This window comes from Triturus cristatus, chromosome 6 (genome assembly GCF_964204655.1).
Source record: "Triturus cristatus chromosome 6, aTriCri1.1, whole genome shotgun sequence".
NCBI lineage: Eukaryota > Metazoa > Chordata > Amphibia > Caudata > Salamandridae > Triturus > Triturus cristatus.
The window spans coordinates 1,146,447,983-1,146,460,603 of NC_140589.1; positions in this window are offsets into that span (position 1 = coordinate 1,146,447,983).

The following is a 12,621-nucleotide window of genomic DNA, read 5'->3' on the forward strand; positions in this document are numbered from 1 at the left end:
AATTGCACCTGGGACATTTCAAATGGGATGGCATTTTACAAATATATATATATAACTGTGAGAAGTTGGCCTGGTATATACTGTCCACTAGTTATAGTGGGCACCTTGCACCAGTCCAAACAACCCCTTATTGATGATAGGTTAAAGACAACCTTTATTGAAAGCTATCCTAGTGGTAGCTATGGAGAGCAGCCTTCAGGCTAAGTCTTGAAGGAATGTAAAGCAGCTTGTTTTACCAGTCTATAATCTCTTGAGTCACTAAATGAAAGGAGACCACACCAGGTAAATATATAAAATATATGTATTTATTACTAAACACACCCCTCTAGTCTCTTTATGAGGCTAGAGGCAAAAGCACATAAGTTACACTTCAAATAAACAGTAAAGTAGCATGAAATACACGTTAGGCCCTAGGGGCGAGCTAAACCATATACTTAAATAGTGGTATAAGAACCACGACTTAACTAGACACAAGGCCTAGAGCCTGTAGAATTGCTGGGACCCCAAGAAACCACCCGCCACCCAAGGTAGTGACACAGGGGAACCACGGGGGCCGTGTGCAGTGTGTGGACACAGCCGCGAGCTCCCATTAGCTTCTATGAGGAAAGTCGCGATTAGATTTTTAAAGATAAAGGACACTTAGAGATGAACTACGACCAAACCATTTTGGACTTAGACACTTCTAGGGTCAACACCCATGGGAGCACCAGAGTACTCGAGTTACCTCACCCAGGGAAGCCGGGTGCATAGGTGTCAAATGGTGTTGGGTCGCGTCATCGTTTTCAATGGAAGCTGGCGAAGAAGTGCTGCTGCCGGGAGGATGCGAAGTGTCCGAAGAGATCCAAGCCTGGATCGGAGATGTGAGGAACCTGAAAGCAGAGGGGACAGAGTCTGGGTCACTGGCCAGCGACCAGGGGCATGATAGACGAATGCCCACCGATGTCGGGTGTATCAGGTGAAGAAGGTGAAGCTTGACTCTTCTGCCACGAGGACCAGGAGGTGTCGAGGACAACCAGGAGCTGGATTCGAGCTGTCCCACGAAGGATATCGAGTGCTGCAGTGTTGGTGCCTGGATTGGACACAACAAGCCTTGGCAACAGCAACCCATGCAGAAAGGAGAAAGATGCTTCGGCGCAGACCAGCAAGGTCCGAGGGACACCACCAGCAGGGAGGAGTGAAGGCACATCTGGAGCAACCAGGGCTGCCCAAGGAAAGTCAAAGTTACCTTCACAGGGACCCACCAGTTGATGGACCATGGATCACGAAGGGACCTCAAGAGGAATCACGGGTCACTCGAAGTGACTAGGCCAACAATCTTCAGTGGATTCTCTGCTCGGGGGCTGGGCTACAAGTAACCCAATGCACAGCCTCAGGAGATGTCAAGAAGCTGATGAACTTGCAAATGTGCACGGTGTCCAGGGGTTCCGGTTCCACTGTACCCACGAGGGCTATGGGTCTCAGCTTTGCTGGGGACTTGGTTCTGCCTCTGAGAAGTCTGGAAGTCTACCTCTGGTGTTGCAAAGTCTTTGGCATCCGGCAGTAGCTTCGGAGATGCAGACCAGACAGATGCGTCTTTGGTGCCTGCCAAGCAGGGGAGTAACTCCTTTACTCCAAGGGAGATTCTTCAGTCATCTGGCGTTGAACAGATCGTGGAAGTTCCAGGATTCAGTTTCAGAGTTTCATCCAGGGATATCTAAAGTTCTGGTTACAGAGGTTCCTTCTTTATACCCCAGGAAGGGGTTGGACTAACTCAGGGGACCCACCTATGGGAGGGTTTGGAAAGAGTGGTGGCTACACCCATTTCCTTTGTTCAGTTTCATGCCAGAGCAGGGGCTGGTAGCCCCTGAACCGGTTTGAGCTGGACTATGCACAGGGACACCAAATGTGCCCCCAGTGCAGGACTTCAAAGCACTCTCAGAGTGCACCCACCCAGCCCCAATACACTAAAGCCTGTCTGGCAGGTGGTGACATCTCCCTGTGACAGGAAACCTATTGTCCAGGCCTCCCCAGCCAGAGTTTCAGTCAGCAGCAGGAGGCCAGACTCGTGTCTGTGGCTGCAGCATCCATTTTGTGATGCCAGGGCTCTTTTAAGTTGGTACTGGGTATACCGGTCCTGTCATGTCTCTCCCTCAAGAAGGGTGGGATCATACTCCCACACCAGGTACTGGTGTGGGGGTATGATTCCAAGGTGTTTGACACTAAACACGACAAGTTTCCGTGCAGCCAGTCCAAAGTTGGTATTTACCTTTGGGTTATAATGCACTTAGGAGTATATGGTCAGGCTGCATCACAGACAACCCCGGAGAAGAGATTCCAAAGGCTGCAGAGAGGCTCAGCTCATGCCTGGGCACCCTCTCACACAAAAGCAAGCACCCTGCCTTCAGGATTGATAAGGCCTTCCATAGGGGTGACTTATAGGTTTCTATGTGCAGTGATAGGTGAGATATAGTGAACCTATATCTCAGCAAGGGGTGCATGCACCACCTTACCCAGGTTGCAGTAGCAGACCTGTGATGTTATTTTGGAGGGCTTTCCAGGGGTGGCATAATACATGCTTCAGCCCCTGCTAGACCTCTGGGGTACCTATTCCCTGGGTACATACCAGTATACCATATGCTAGGGACTTATAAGGACACATAAGGATCCAATCTGGTATATACCTAGGGTATATGGAATCAATTTAGAGAGGAAGCAGCTAGGCTGGGTCCTGAATAGCAGGGCCCCAGCCAGACTAAAGTCGAAAAACAGTGTTAAAGCAGCAAAAAGTGGGGGTAACCATAAGAAGTAGATCCCACTCTCCTACAATAACCTATTAGGTGTGCGATTACATTGTTGCAGCTGCAAATTCGAGCATTTTAATATATTGTGTCCCATTTTTATAGCATTTTCAATTTCCTTCACATTTATTTGCGATCCCAAATCATCTCACCATTTGCCTGAAATACTATCTAGAACATCAAAAAAGGCACAAAAAAAGATATTTCTGACATATATCCGGCAATCCCTCTGGCTCTCCAAGCTTTTCTAACAACTTTATGGAATTGGACCATAGCTCAAATATACCAAATATAAACTCTGATGGAAATAATCCCTGACTTGCATATATGTTTTAAAAAAAATATGCTGAGAAATAGAGAACTCCCCTTGTGATTCTCTAAAAGAATGTAATAGTCCACAAACTATTATGTGACCTACATGTGTGATATGATTATGAGCCCATATCTTAAAATATGAGTCCCTAAAAGGCCAAGAAAAATTAATTACTCCTCATCAGAGTATAAGATTTATTATGAGAGATCTGACATTTATTTTTAAAAGCTTTTCATATAGTTTGCATAGTTTAACCCTCTAAAAATACCCTAGATCAACTGACTGTAACCAAACACTATTGGCACTGGCAGGGTAGAACATTTGCCTGTATCTGTATCCAGAGTGATCTGTGATCAAGCAAGACATTTTTTGCAACATGGAGGCCCACGAATATGAACGGAAATCTGTTAGTGACCTGTCCCCTCTTTCACCTGAAAGTTCCAGGAACTAGAATGTTTTACGGAGTCCCTGATAATTCTATATGAATTTGCTAATTACGGCATCTAGCTGTTTGAAGAATGAGGTTGGGACCAGGAGTGGGATTAAATGAAACAGATGTGACATTTTGGGTAAAAATGTTATTTTTATGATGCTGCTCCACCCCACCAGTGTGAGGGTAAGTTTTTTTTAATACTGAAATTGTTGAACTCAGTCCCTCAGCAAATAATCATAATTAATGGAAAAGATTGGCTCAACACTGCTGTTAATTTTGACACCCAAGAATGCGGCTTCTTTTACGATGCATCCCATGTTCCTTACAATTAATAATCATTTGGGTTTTAGCCGTGTTTAATTTATTCCCAGCAACATATCCAAATTGGTCCTCGACATCCTGAAATCTCTTTAATAGCCTCTAATACTGTAGATTAATATATTGCCATATCAGCTGAGTATGCAGAGATCTTAAATTGTGTACCATTTAATACAATAGTTTGCATTAGGCTTCGGGGAAAGATAGCGGCCTATTAGACTGGCTGGAGGGACCTCCTCCTACCCTGGACTTAAGAATTATTTAAAATGTGAGTTGTGAAGACAGGAAAAAATGTTTGCAGATTAATCCCAGATCGGCTGGTACTTAAATCGTTCAGCTGTTTTTGCAACATAGTGATTCTGGTCGCTTACCATATGGACGAGGTAATGAACCTCTCAGTTGCCACCTGACATGCGCCCTTCTTCTTGTTACAAGACCTGCATTCACAAGACCGGCCCAGCCTACCTCAACAGACGGCTCTCCTTCTACATCCCCAACCACCAGTTACGCTCCGCCAACCTCTCACTAGCCACCGTCTCGCGAATCCGAAGAACAACCACCAGCGGGAGATCCTTTTCCCACCTTGCCGCCAAGACATGGAACACCCTCCCACTGAGCCTACGTCAGACCCAAGACCTGCAGACCTTCAGGAGGATGCTCAAGACCTGGCTGTTTGATCAGTAGCGCCATCCCCTCCAGCGCCATGAGACCCTCCCGGGTATGTAGTGCACTTTGCAAATGATTGATTGATTGCAGCCGCCCTGGCAATGATTTCGTCCTGAGTGACAGGAAGGAGCGCCAGGACAGGGCTGAGCAAAGGGCAAAGAGCTGGAGTAGGAAGTGGTGGAGGTGTTATCAGACTTCCTGTGAATTTGGGCTGATTGCAATGTATCACCAGCAGGTAACCACAAGCCTTCACAGAGCACTGTGCTGATGGCGACTGTTGGCTAACCCTGGGCGCAAAACTACGCTACGCTCGCATGTAGCACAGTGCAAAATCGCGTAGCGTAGCGGACATTTTCTGCTCGCTCGCAATCCTCAACGTTAAGTTGCCGACCACGAGCGAGCAAAATCAACATCCCTGCAAGACTTTTTCCTTGTTCGCGATTGGCAACATCAAGTTGCCGATCTTGAGCGTGGAAAATAAACCTCCCGGCGAGATTCTCAACGCGGGGAGGTCAGGTTTCTCATTGCGAGTGGTCGCATATGCTCGTGACCGCTTGCGATGAGAAACTACCAGTCCGCATTGAGAAAGCTGCCGCTCGATTACAAATCTACTCTAGCGGCAGAAACTGACAGCTTACACTGTGCATGATGCTGTTCGCAATGATTGCACAGTGCGGACAAGCATCCGGCACTGTGCAATCATTGCGAACAGCATTTCCCTACCTCACTATGCAGTTCGCGTAGCTAGGCATAGCGCGACATAGTGCAAAGTGCACTTTGCGTAGCGCTACTACGCGAACTACGCCCAGGGTTACTCTACTGTTGCCAGAGCAGATGGCACGGGGAGCTGGCATTCGAGCAGTGGAGTGTACAAGGAAAGCTGCCACACTGCGGGAGAGCCAGAATCACAGGGAGAACATCGGTTCCTATGTTGGGACAGCTTGAAACAGCCTTGGCACTGAGCAGGAGGAAGCACGCAAGATGATGAACAATGAAACTTATAACATTGTTGCTGGGTGAGCTTTGACTGGCAGCAAGGTCTGCACCAGAGGTAAACAAATCTACTTTAAAATTCCAAGGGTCTGGGTTTAATACATTTACAGGCTCTGATGCAATGTGTTTCTCAGGAGGAGGGACATTCTGAGACTGCTCTTGAGACTGATAAAATCCTGCCACTGGCACAAATTTTATCTTGGGAGAATTCCAGTGTGTACTTTGCATCTTAAAAACTTTACTGTTGCAGATAATAAAAAGATTGTTGGCGGTATCAACAAAAAGGATATTCCAGACACTGCAAGGATTTCTAGTATAGGGGCTGTTGATATAGGGTTGACAAATAATAGGAGGAGTGTGAAATGGATAGATGTCACCAGGGACCCTTTAACCGTGAAACAACTTAAGGATACGGCAATACCTACCCTGGAGTTTTTAGGTAATAACACAGACCACACATTTTCAATACTAAAAAGCCATAGTTTGTTATTTAGGAATCAAATACATTCTATCATCACTAAAAACAGGAGGATGGCTAGGAACAGTGCTGTTGGCAAGGATTGGTTCAACATCGAGGGTCGAGTTAGTAAAACTGAATTCAAAACTGAGGTAAAAACGGGTGATAGGAACAAAATAAAACGGCTGAGGAAACAATATCAGGATCGTCTCAAAAGGGCAAAGATCCACGGAGATACATAGAAATGGGAAGAATTATTACAGGCCGCTTGGTATAACAATAAAAAGCTTTTTGGAAAATAATAACCCACAGTGGCCAGAAACTGAGATGAGATTAGAACTTCTTTTCGAGGCCAAAGAATGGGTTAATCGTTTTGAGTTTCTTTCCACCAAACATCAAGAAGACGATGGTCTGGAGATGCCAACCTTAACTCAACCAAATAATTCCAAAACTGCAACCATTGTTTTCTCCTTAAGTGATACAATCAAAGTGATAAATGTTCAGAAAAAAGCTAAAGCTACAGTATTGGACAAAACACCAGACTATCTGTTATTTTTCAGAACTGACCATCTGGACCCAATACATGAATGTTTTGTTAAATGATATAGCCAAAATTGCTGCAATCCCTGACACATGGAAAGGAGCAGAGATAGGCCCTATCCATAATAAGGGAAGTAGATCTGTATCCAGCAACTTTCTTCCCATTAGCTTGATTGACAAACTACAGAAAATATTCTGTAAACAGGGTCTGGACAGGCTAATGGGTTGGATGTCGGAAAAGACACTGAGCCCTTTCCAGGCCATGTTCAAACCTAAAACTAGTAAAATCAAACAGGTATTTAACTTTCTTTTTTGATTAAATGTAAAGTGGTAAATATCTGTTGGGAAAATCTACTTGTGGCATTTGTCGACCTTCTGCTGGCATTTTACACTGTTTCTAGGGAGAAACTGTGGCAAGTGTTTGCAGAACTAGAGGTACCTCCAGCCCTTCTTGATAAAGTAAGGAGGCTTCACTTTGACAACTTAGTTCCTATTTGATGGGGTCAAAATGGAGAAGTATCAGAGAGGGTTACATTTAATAGAGGTTCAATAGGGTTGTGTTCTTGCACATAACTTGTTTTTACTGTTTGATAATGGTTACATAAACATTTTACTCAGTTGTGAGAACAACTCTCTGGCCTTGGCCAGGAAAAAGGTGTCCGCTAAGCTTTATGCAGTTGACTCCATGTTATTGTCCAAAACAGAGAAAGGACTTCAAATGCTTCTTCAGAGTTTCAAATTATTTTGCAGCAATCATGGGCTGGAAATAGACATCCAGAAAACTAAATGTATGGTATTCAACCCTCATAAAGGATCACAGGGCAAAATAATCTTAGGCTCATAGAGATTGGAGACGGACAAGGAATTTGATTTCTTAGGTGTCAGACTCTCTGACTCATATATATGGAGTGAAGAAATCCAGAAAAGCACATTATTGTTAAAACATAGAGTTCACTGATCACTAGGTTCACGGAATGTTCAAAAGTGAATGGCAGTAAGTTATTGTACATATGTATGTAGAACAAGCAATTATCAATGTGTGTGGTATGTACAGGCCTAATAATAATAACACACAGATCTGTGATTGTCTTTTGGGAGAATTTAGGGCCTAGGAGGGAGAAATAATATTACGGGGTTATTTTAGCTGCATAATGGACTCTAACATCGATACAACAAATAGTAAAGCATCAGGGGAATGGTAAGAGTTAGAAAGTCCTCATGGCTATCTGGCACTATGCTCATTCTAATGAACCTGGGAATATGCTTTACTCAAGTGCTCATAAATAATACGTCCATATATAAATGATCTTCACTATCCACGAATGAGTATCTAATATCTATGATCAACTAGACCCCAAGACCATTTCTGATCACAATTGAGTACTGGTCAAGATTAAAATAGAGGATTTTCATCACTAGAAATCTAGTAGATGGACATTTGACCAATCCCTCCCAGCAAATTTAGAGTTTATAATCCAATTATTAGCTGTGTTTTTTCACAGTTACACTGGAACTGCTACATTAAATAGTGTGGGATGCCCTCAAACATATATTAGGGGATGCACCATTCAATATGTGGGAAAACAAGCAAGCCTGATACAACAGATCAGGGAGAAACTTTGGCTATGTTACTCATTATGGAGAGAGCTCATGCAGCAGCTGTCCAAAATTATGCCGATCATGAAGGCAAGATATATCAGCAACTTGTTGCATAAAGGCATGAGTTTATAGGGCATTATAAAGGCAAAGAATTGGAATAGGAGGAATCCATAGAGAGTCTGTTGGTGTATAAATCCAGGGTTCAAATAATCCGAACTCAATAGCCAAAATAAAAGATATGCATGTTAATGTGAACTTGATACCTATCTAGATAATCACTCAATGTGGTGCATTTTATGAGAAAATATACACTGAGGATGGTCTAAATTCACATAATTCTATTGAGGCATATGTCCAGGAGAGCATCCCGTCTCGGCTAAGAGGAGAGATGCAGACAATGTTACCTAAAGAGTTGGCTTTGGATAAAATTCTGTGTGCAATAAGATCAATACCATCTGGAAAAAGCTGCCGGGGAAGATGGATTACCTAAAGAGTTTATAAGACTTTTGTTGACTTATTAGCTGGGCTGATAGTACAGATAACAGCTTGGATTTAGGAAGGCAGATAGATACTCTCATCATACTTACTTACTTACTTACTCATCATGGAATCTAGTCAATATTGCTATATGCTTAAAAAATAAAAAAAAGTCAATAAATATGGATCATATAGGTCAATATCTCTGATAACTCCTGACACCAACATTTCTTGTTAGTAATTGCAATTCACTCTCTAGGGCTATAAAACAAACTATAACCAAGTAACAACAGGGGTTTATTGCTGGTCAGGATTCTTCTGAACATATCAACATGGCCATTGCCATGTTCCATGCTGCTAATACACTCTATACTCCAGCTGTTATGATTTTAGTGGATGTGAAAAAAAGCACTCTACCACGTTTCTTGGAAGTTTCTGTGGGTAGTATTAAGGAAATGCCATTTCCCAAAATGTTATAGATTGGATACAAGCTTTATATACAGCATCGAGGCTGAAATAGCATCTACGGGTTAACCTCCCAACCTTTTAATGACACTAGGGTTGTCCGATTTCTCCATTATTATTCGCCATATACGTGGAACCTTGCGTAAAACCAACAGATAGGAATCAGATCTTAATCTGTAACTATTTAAATGTACATGGTCCTCGATGTCATCTACAGTGTCCCTTCCTCTCGAGGTTTTAGAGGACATAGACAGGATTCATCACAGTTGACCTTTGAGCCTGAGATTAGGACGAAATGGTCTATCCTTCCATCCTTCCCATCATTGCATCCAGATTTCTGATGTAAAGAAGGATGTCATCTGCCAAAAGTGAAATTTTGTGATGTGCGTTCATAACTGTAACTCCCCACTGTCTGTCCGTTTAAGAAGGGAGGTCGGATAGCACGTGTCAAAGAATACATGCTGTTAATCAGGGCCGGCTTTAGCGCTGGTGGCGCCCAGTGCAACAATCAGTTTTGGCACCCCCATGTCCCATGCCTGCCTCCTCAGAATCTCCCCCTACCACCTGCAAAAGTGCCCCTCATCTCTCCTATTATAAAATATTGCTAAAGACAGTGCCCCCCTGAGGTCACAGCGCCCCCCTCCAGAGGTTGGCGCCCAGTGTGGCCACACCATTCGCACTGCCCTAAAGCCGGCCCTGCTGTTACCTTTGCCAGCCCCAGCATTTAGGTGAATAAACATCTATCGCTTGTCTTAAATTGCAAGTGAATGTGAAAGACATTATTTAACATATATACATCATAAATGTACACTGTGGAGTTGCAGTGCTACTTGTATATACTACTGGATGACCTGAGTCCGTTAGCCAGGCTCTCGACCTCTTTTGTGTAAAGGATCCTCCTTATTCACGCCCAGGACTGTGAAGCTCGGCTTCCGGTGTTTTCCCTTCACCCGATTGGCTATTTTATCATCAGCACGCTGTCTGAATGGGAATGCTACACAATCAATTTATGCATTGTGCCTCATACAGACAGAGAGTCATATCACGCAATAATGTTCCTGTTAGCAGGATTTTCTTTTATTAGCATTAAAAGGTGCAGTGCTCCATCTTGCCACCATATTGAATTATCAAAAAAAAGTATTCTTAGTGTTTTTGAAAGAGGCTTTTTTCATGAGGATGCTTTGCATTACAAATTCAAGCAAGGTCGAAATACATTTTTTAGATTGAGCAGCCTAATATTTTCAACATGGAAGAGTCCTTTGCACAAGCTGAGAGTCGAGATTTTTGCTCAATGCCGCGTTCTACAGTGAAGGATGAAACCCCCCTCTTTTTGGACTAAAGCAGCTCAAAGTTTCCAAGAGCACTAGCAGGTTGCTGTCTTTTTACACATTTCTCTTGTACCCTATTACTTAAGAGGTGTCACTGCCCCATTCACAATGAGGCACAACGTGCAAATGCTCTTTGCAACAGCACGCAGCTCCTCAATTTGCCACTATTTGCAATTATCCATTTCCACAATGGCCAATAAACAATGGCTTTGATCTTGTTTCTCGACTGGGGTCTTGAAATGGCCGCGACGTATTGTGTCCTGCCAAAATCCCACCAATGAATGAACAAGCAGTAAAGTATACTTCCGATAGGAAGTAATCCCATGTTACAAAAACATATATTTATGTTTCATACATGACAATCATATTTTTTGCCTTCTTTTTTCTTTTAAACATATGCTCATTTGTAGAATAGAAAAACATTCTGCAACCACAAGGAATGCGTTCCTTTCTGGCATCAAACTATGTTTAAATTATGTATAAGCAGCCTATACCCACTAACAAATAATTAAAGGCAGATTCTTACATCTTGCATTCATTTAATTGAAATTTCAGAGAGCAGTAGATTTCATTACTTGACTCAGCGGGCTCCACCAAGTCCCTTGGAGGTAATGTTTTATTCATTTTCAAATTATACAGGAATTTGGCTCCGAGTATTGGTGCATAAAGTTGAATTTATTCCAGGTTCACAACAAATAAATTTCCTCATGCATGCATATTACGTTCGAAGTAAAACATAACAACAGAATTAAAGATGTTTTACAATATGAATTAAATTGTATGTCATACGGTTCTGTAGATATTTCCTTAAATTTTACTTTAGTTGAAATGCTATCATCAAAGGAATCTATATGTGATTCTGTACCAATAACCAGGCAAAGTCAATTTAGTACGCTCCTTTTCAATCGAGAATATTTCAGTCATATTTCATGCAGATCAGAAATATGTATTCAGATGGTGATGCTAGAAAGAAACTATGAGAAAGCTAGAATTTTCTTGCAAAGCTGTTCGAGATCTCAGAATCCTTACAACAATCAAATCCATGAATACTTCGAAATCCTAGCTGCCCATTGGAGATCCTTAGGGGCTTATTTACAAGCTCCTTGCACCGCCAGTGCGTCACGTTTGCACATTTTTCTGCCCCATTTTTACAAGGACAGGCAGTCACCCTATCCTTGTAAATATGGCCCCTTTACATGCAGCACTTTGCGGGAAAGGGGTGTTCCATGGTTGTTGCTTTGGGTGTTCCCAAGCAACACCCATGGAACCTGACACATTTCCAGATTTACGATAAACTGTAAACCTGGAAATGTGTCAGAATGCTAAGGCACAACGAGGAGTAATGTATTAATTTCTCCTCGTTTTTTTCCTCTTTCTATGCATGCTGCATTCTGCAGCACACATAGAACAAATAAATAATCTCTGGTGATTGTTTATGTGCAGGAAGGTGTCCCTTCTTGCACATAAACAATCATTTAAAAAAATGACGTTTTGCTAGTTCTATGTGTGCTAATGCAGCACATATAGAAGTTGAAAAACGCCATTTCAGATTGTTTATGTGTGGGAAGGAACACATTTCTGCACATAAACAATCATTACTGTGACAAAGGCATCCTTGCACCATGGTAGAAGGGTGTCTGCCTCAACGCATGGCAGCAAATAGTGGTCCAGAGCAGGGGAGAGCAAAGGGATCCATCATATCCTTGTCGATATGATGCATCCCTGTGCTTTGAAAGTGCCCCAGTGTGGCACAGCCAAAGGGCTAGCAGTGCCGCGCCCAGCACTTTCTTGTAAATGAGGCACAGAGTTCCTCTGCTGAACCCCAATGATTTTAGTTTGAATTGCATTACGCTACTTCCTGTAGGGTTCAGCTTTCAGCAAAGCAGTGTTGAGTGAAAGCTTAGAGTATTTCTAAGCTAGATTTCCTTGTGCAAGCATATTAACAGATCGTTAATCCTCTAATTTTAATTGAGCAGTTTAAACTAGTGGCGTGAATTGCTTCCAAGCAACATAAAAGTATTCCCTTACTGTCCCCGTGAATTTCCCGTGAACCAATGTGTTGCTGCTTCTATGTGTGATTATTTAACAGGGTCAACCTTGCTAAAATGATGTTGGTAAAATAGTTTTTAACCAGATTAAAAGAATGCCCTAAGCAAACAGTCAATGATGTGAAAGTGGGACTTGGCCTCTTCTCATAACTGAAAAGCCCACAACCTATTACTCGTGGGCAGCCAAAATCTTGTTGATCAAAGAAG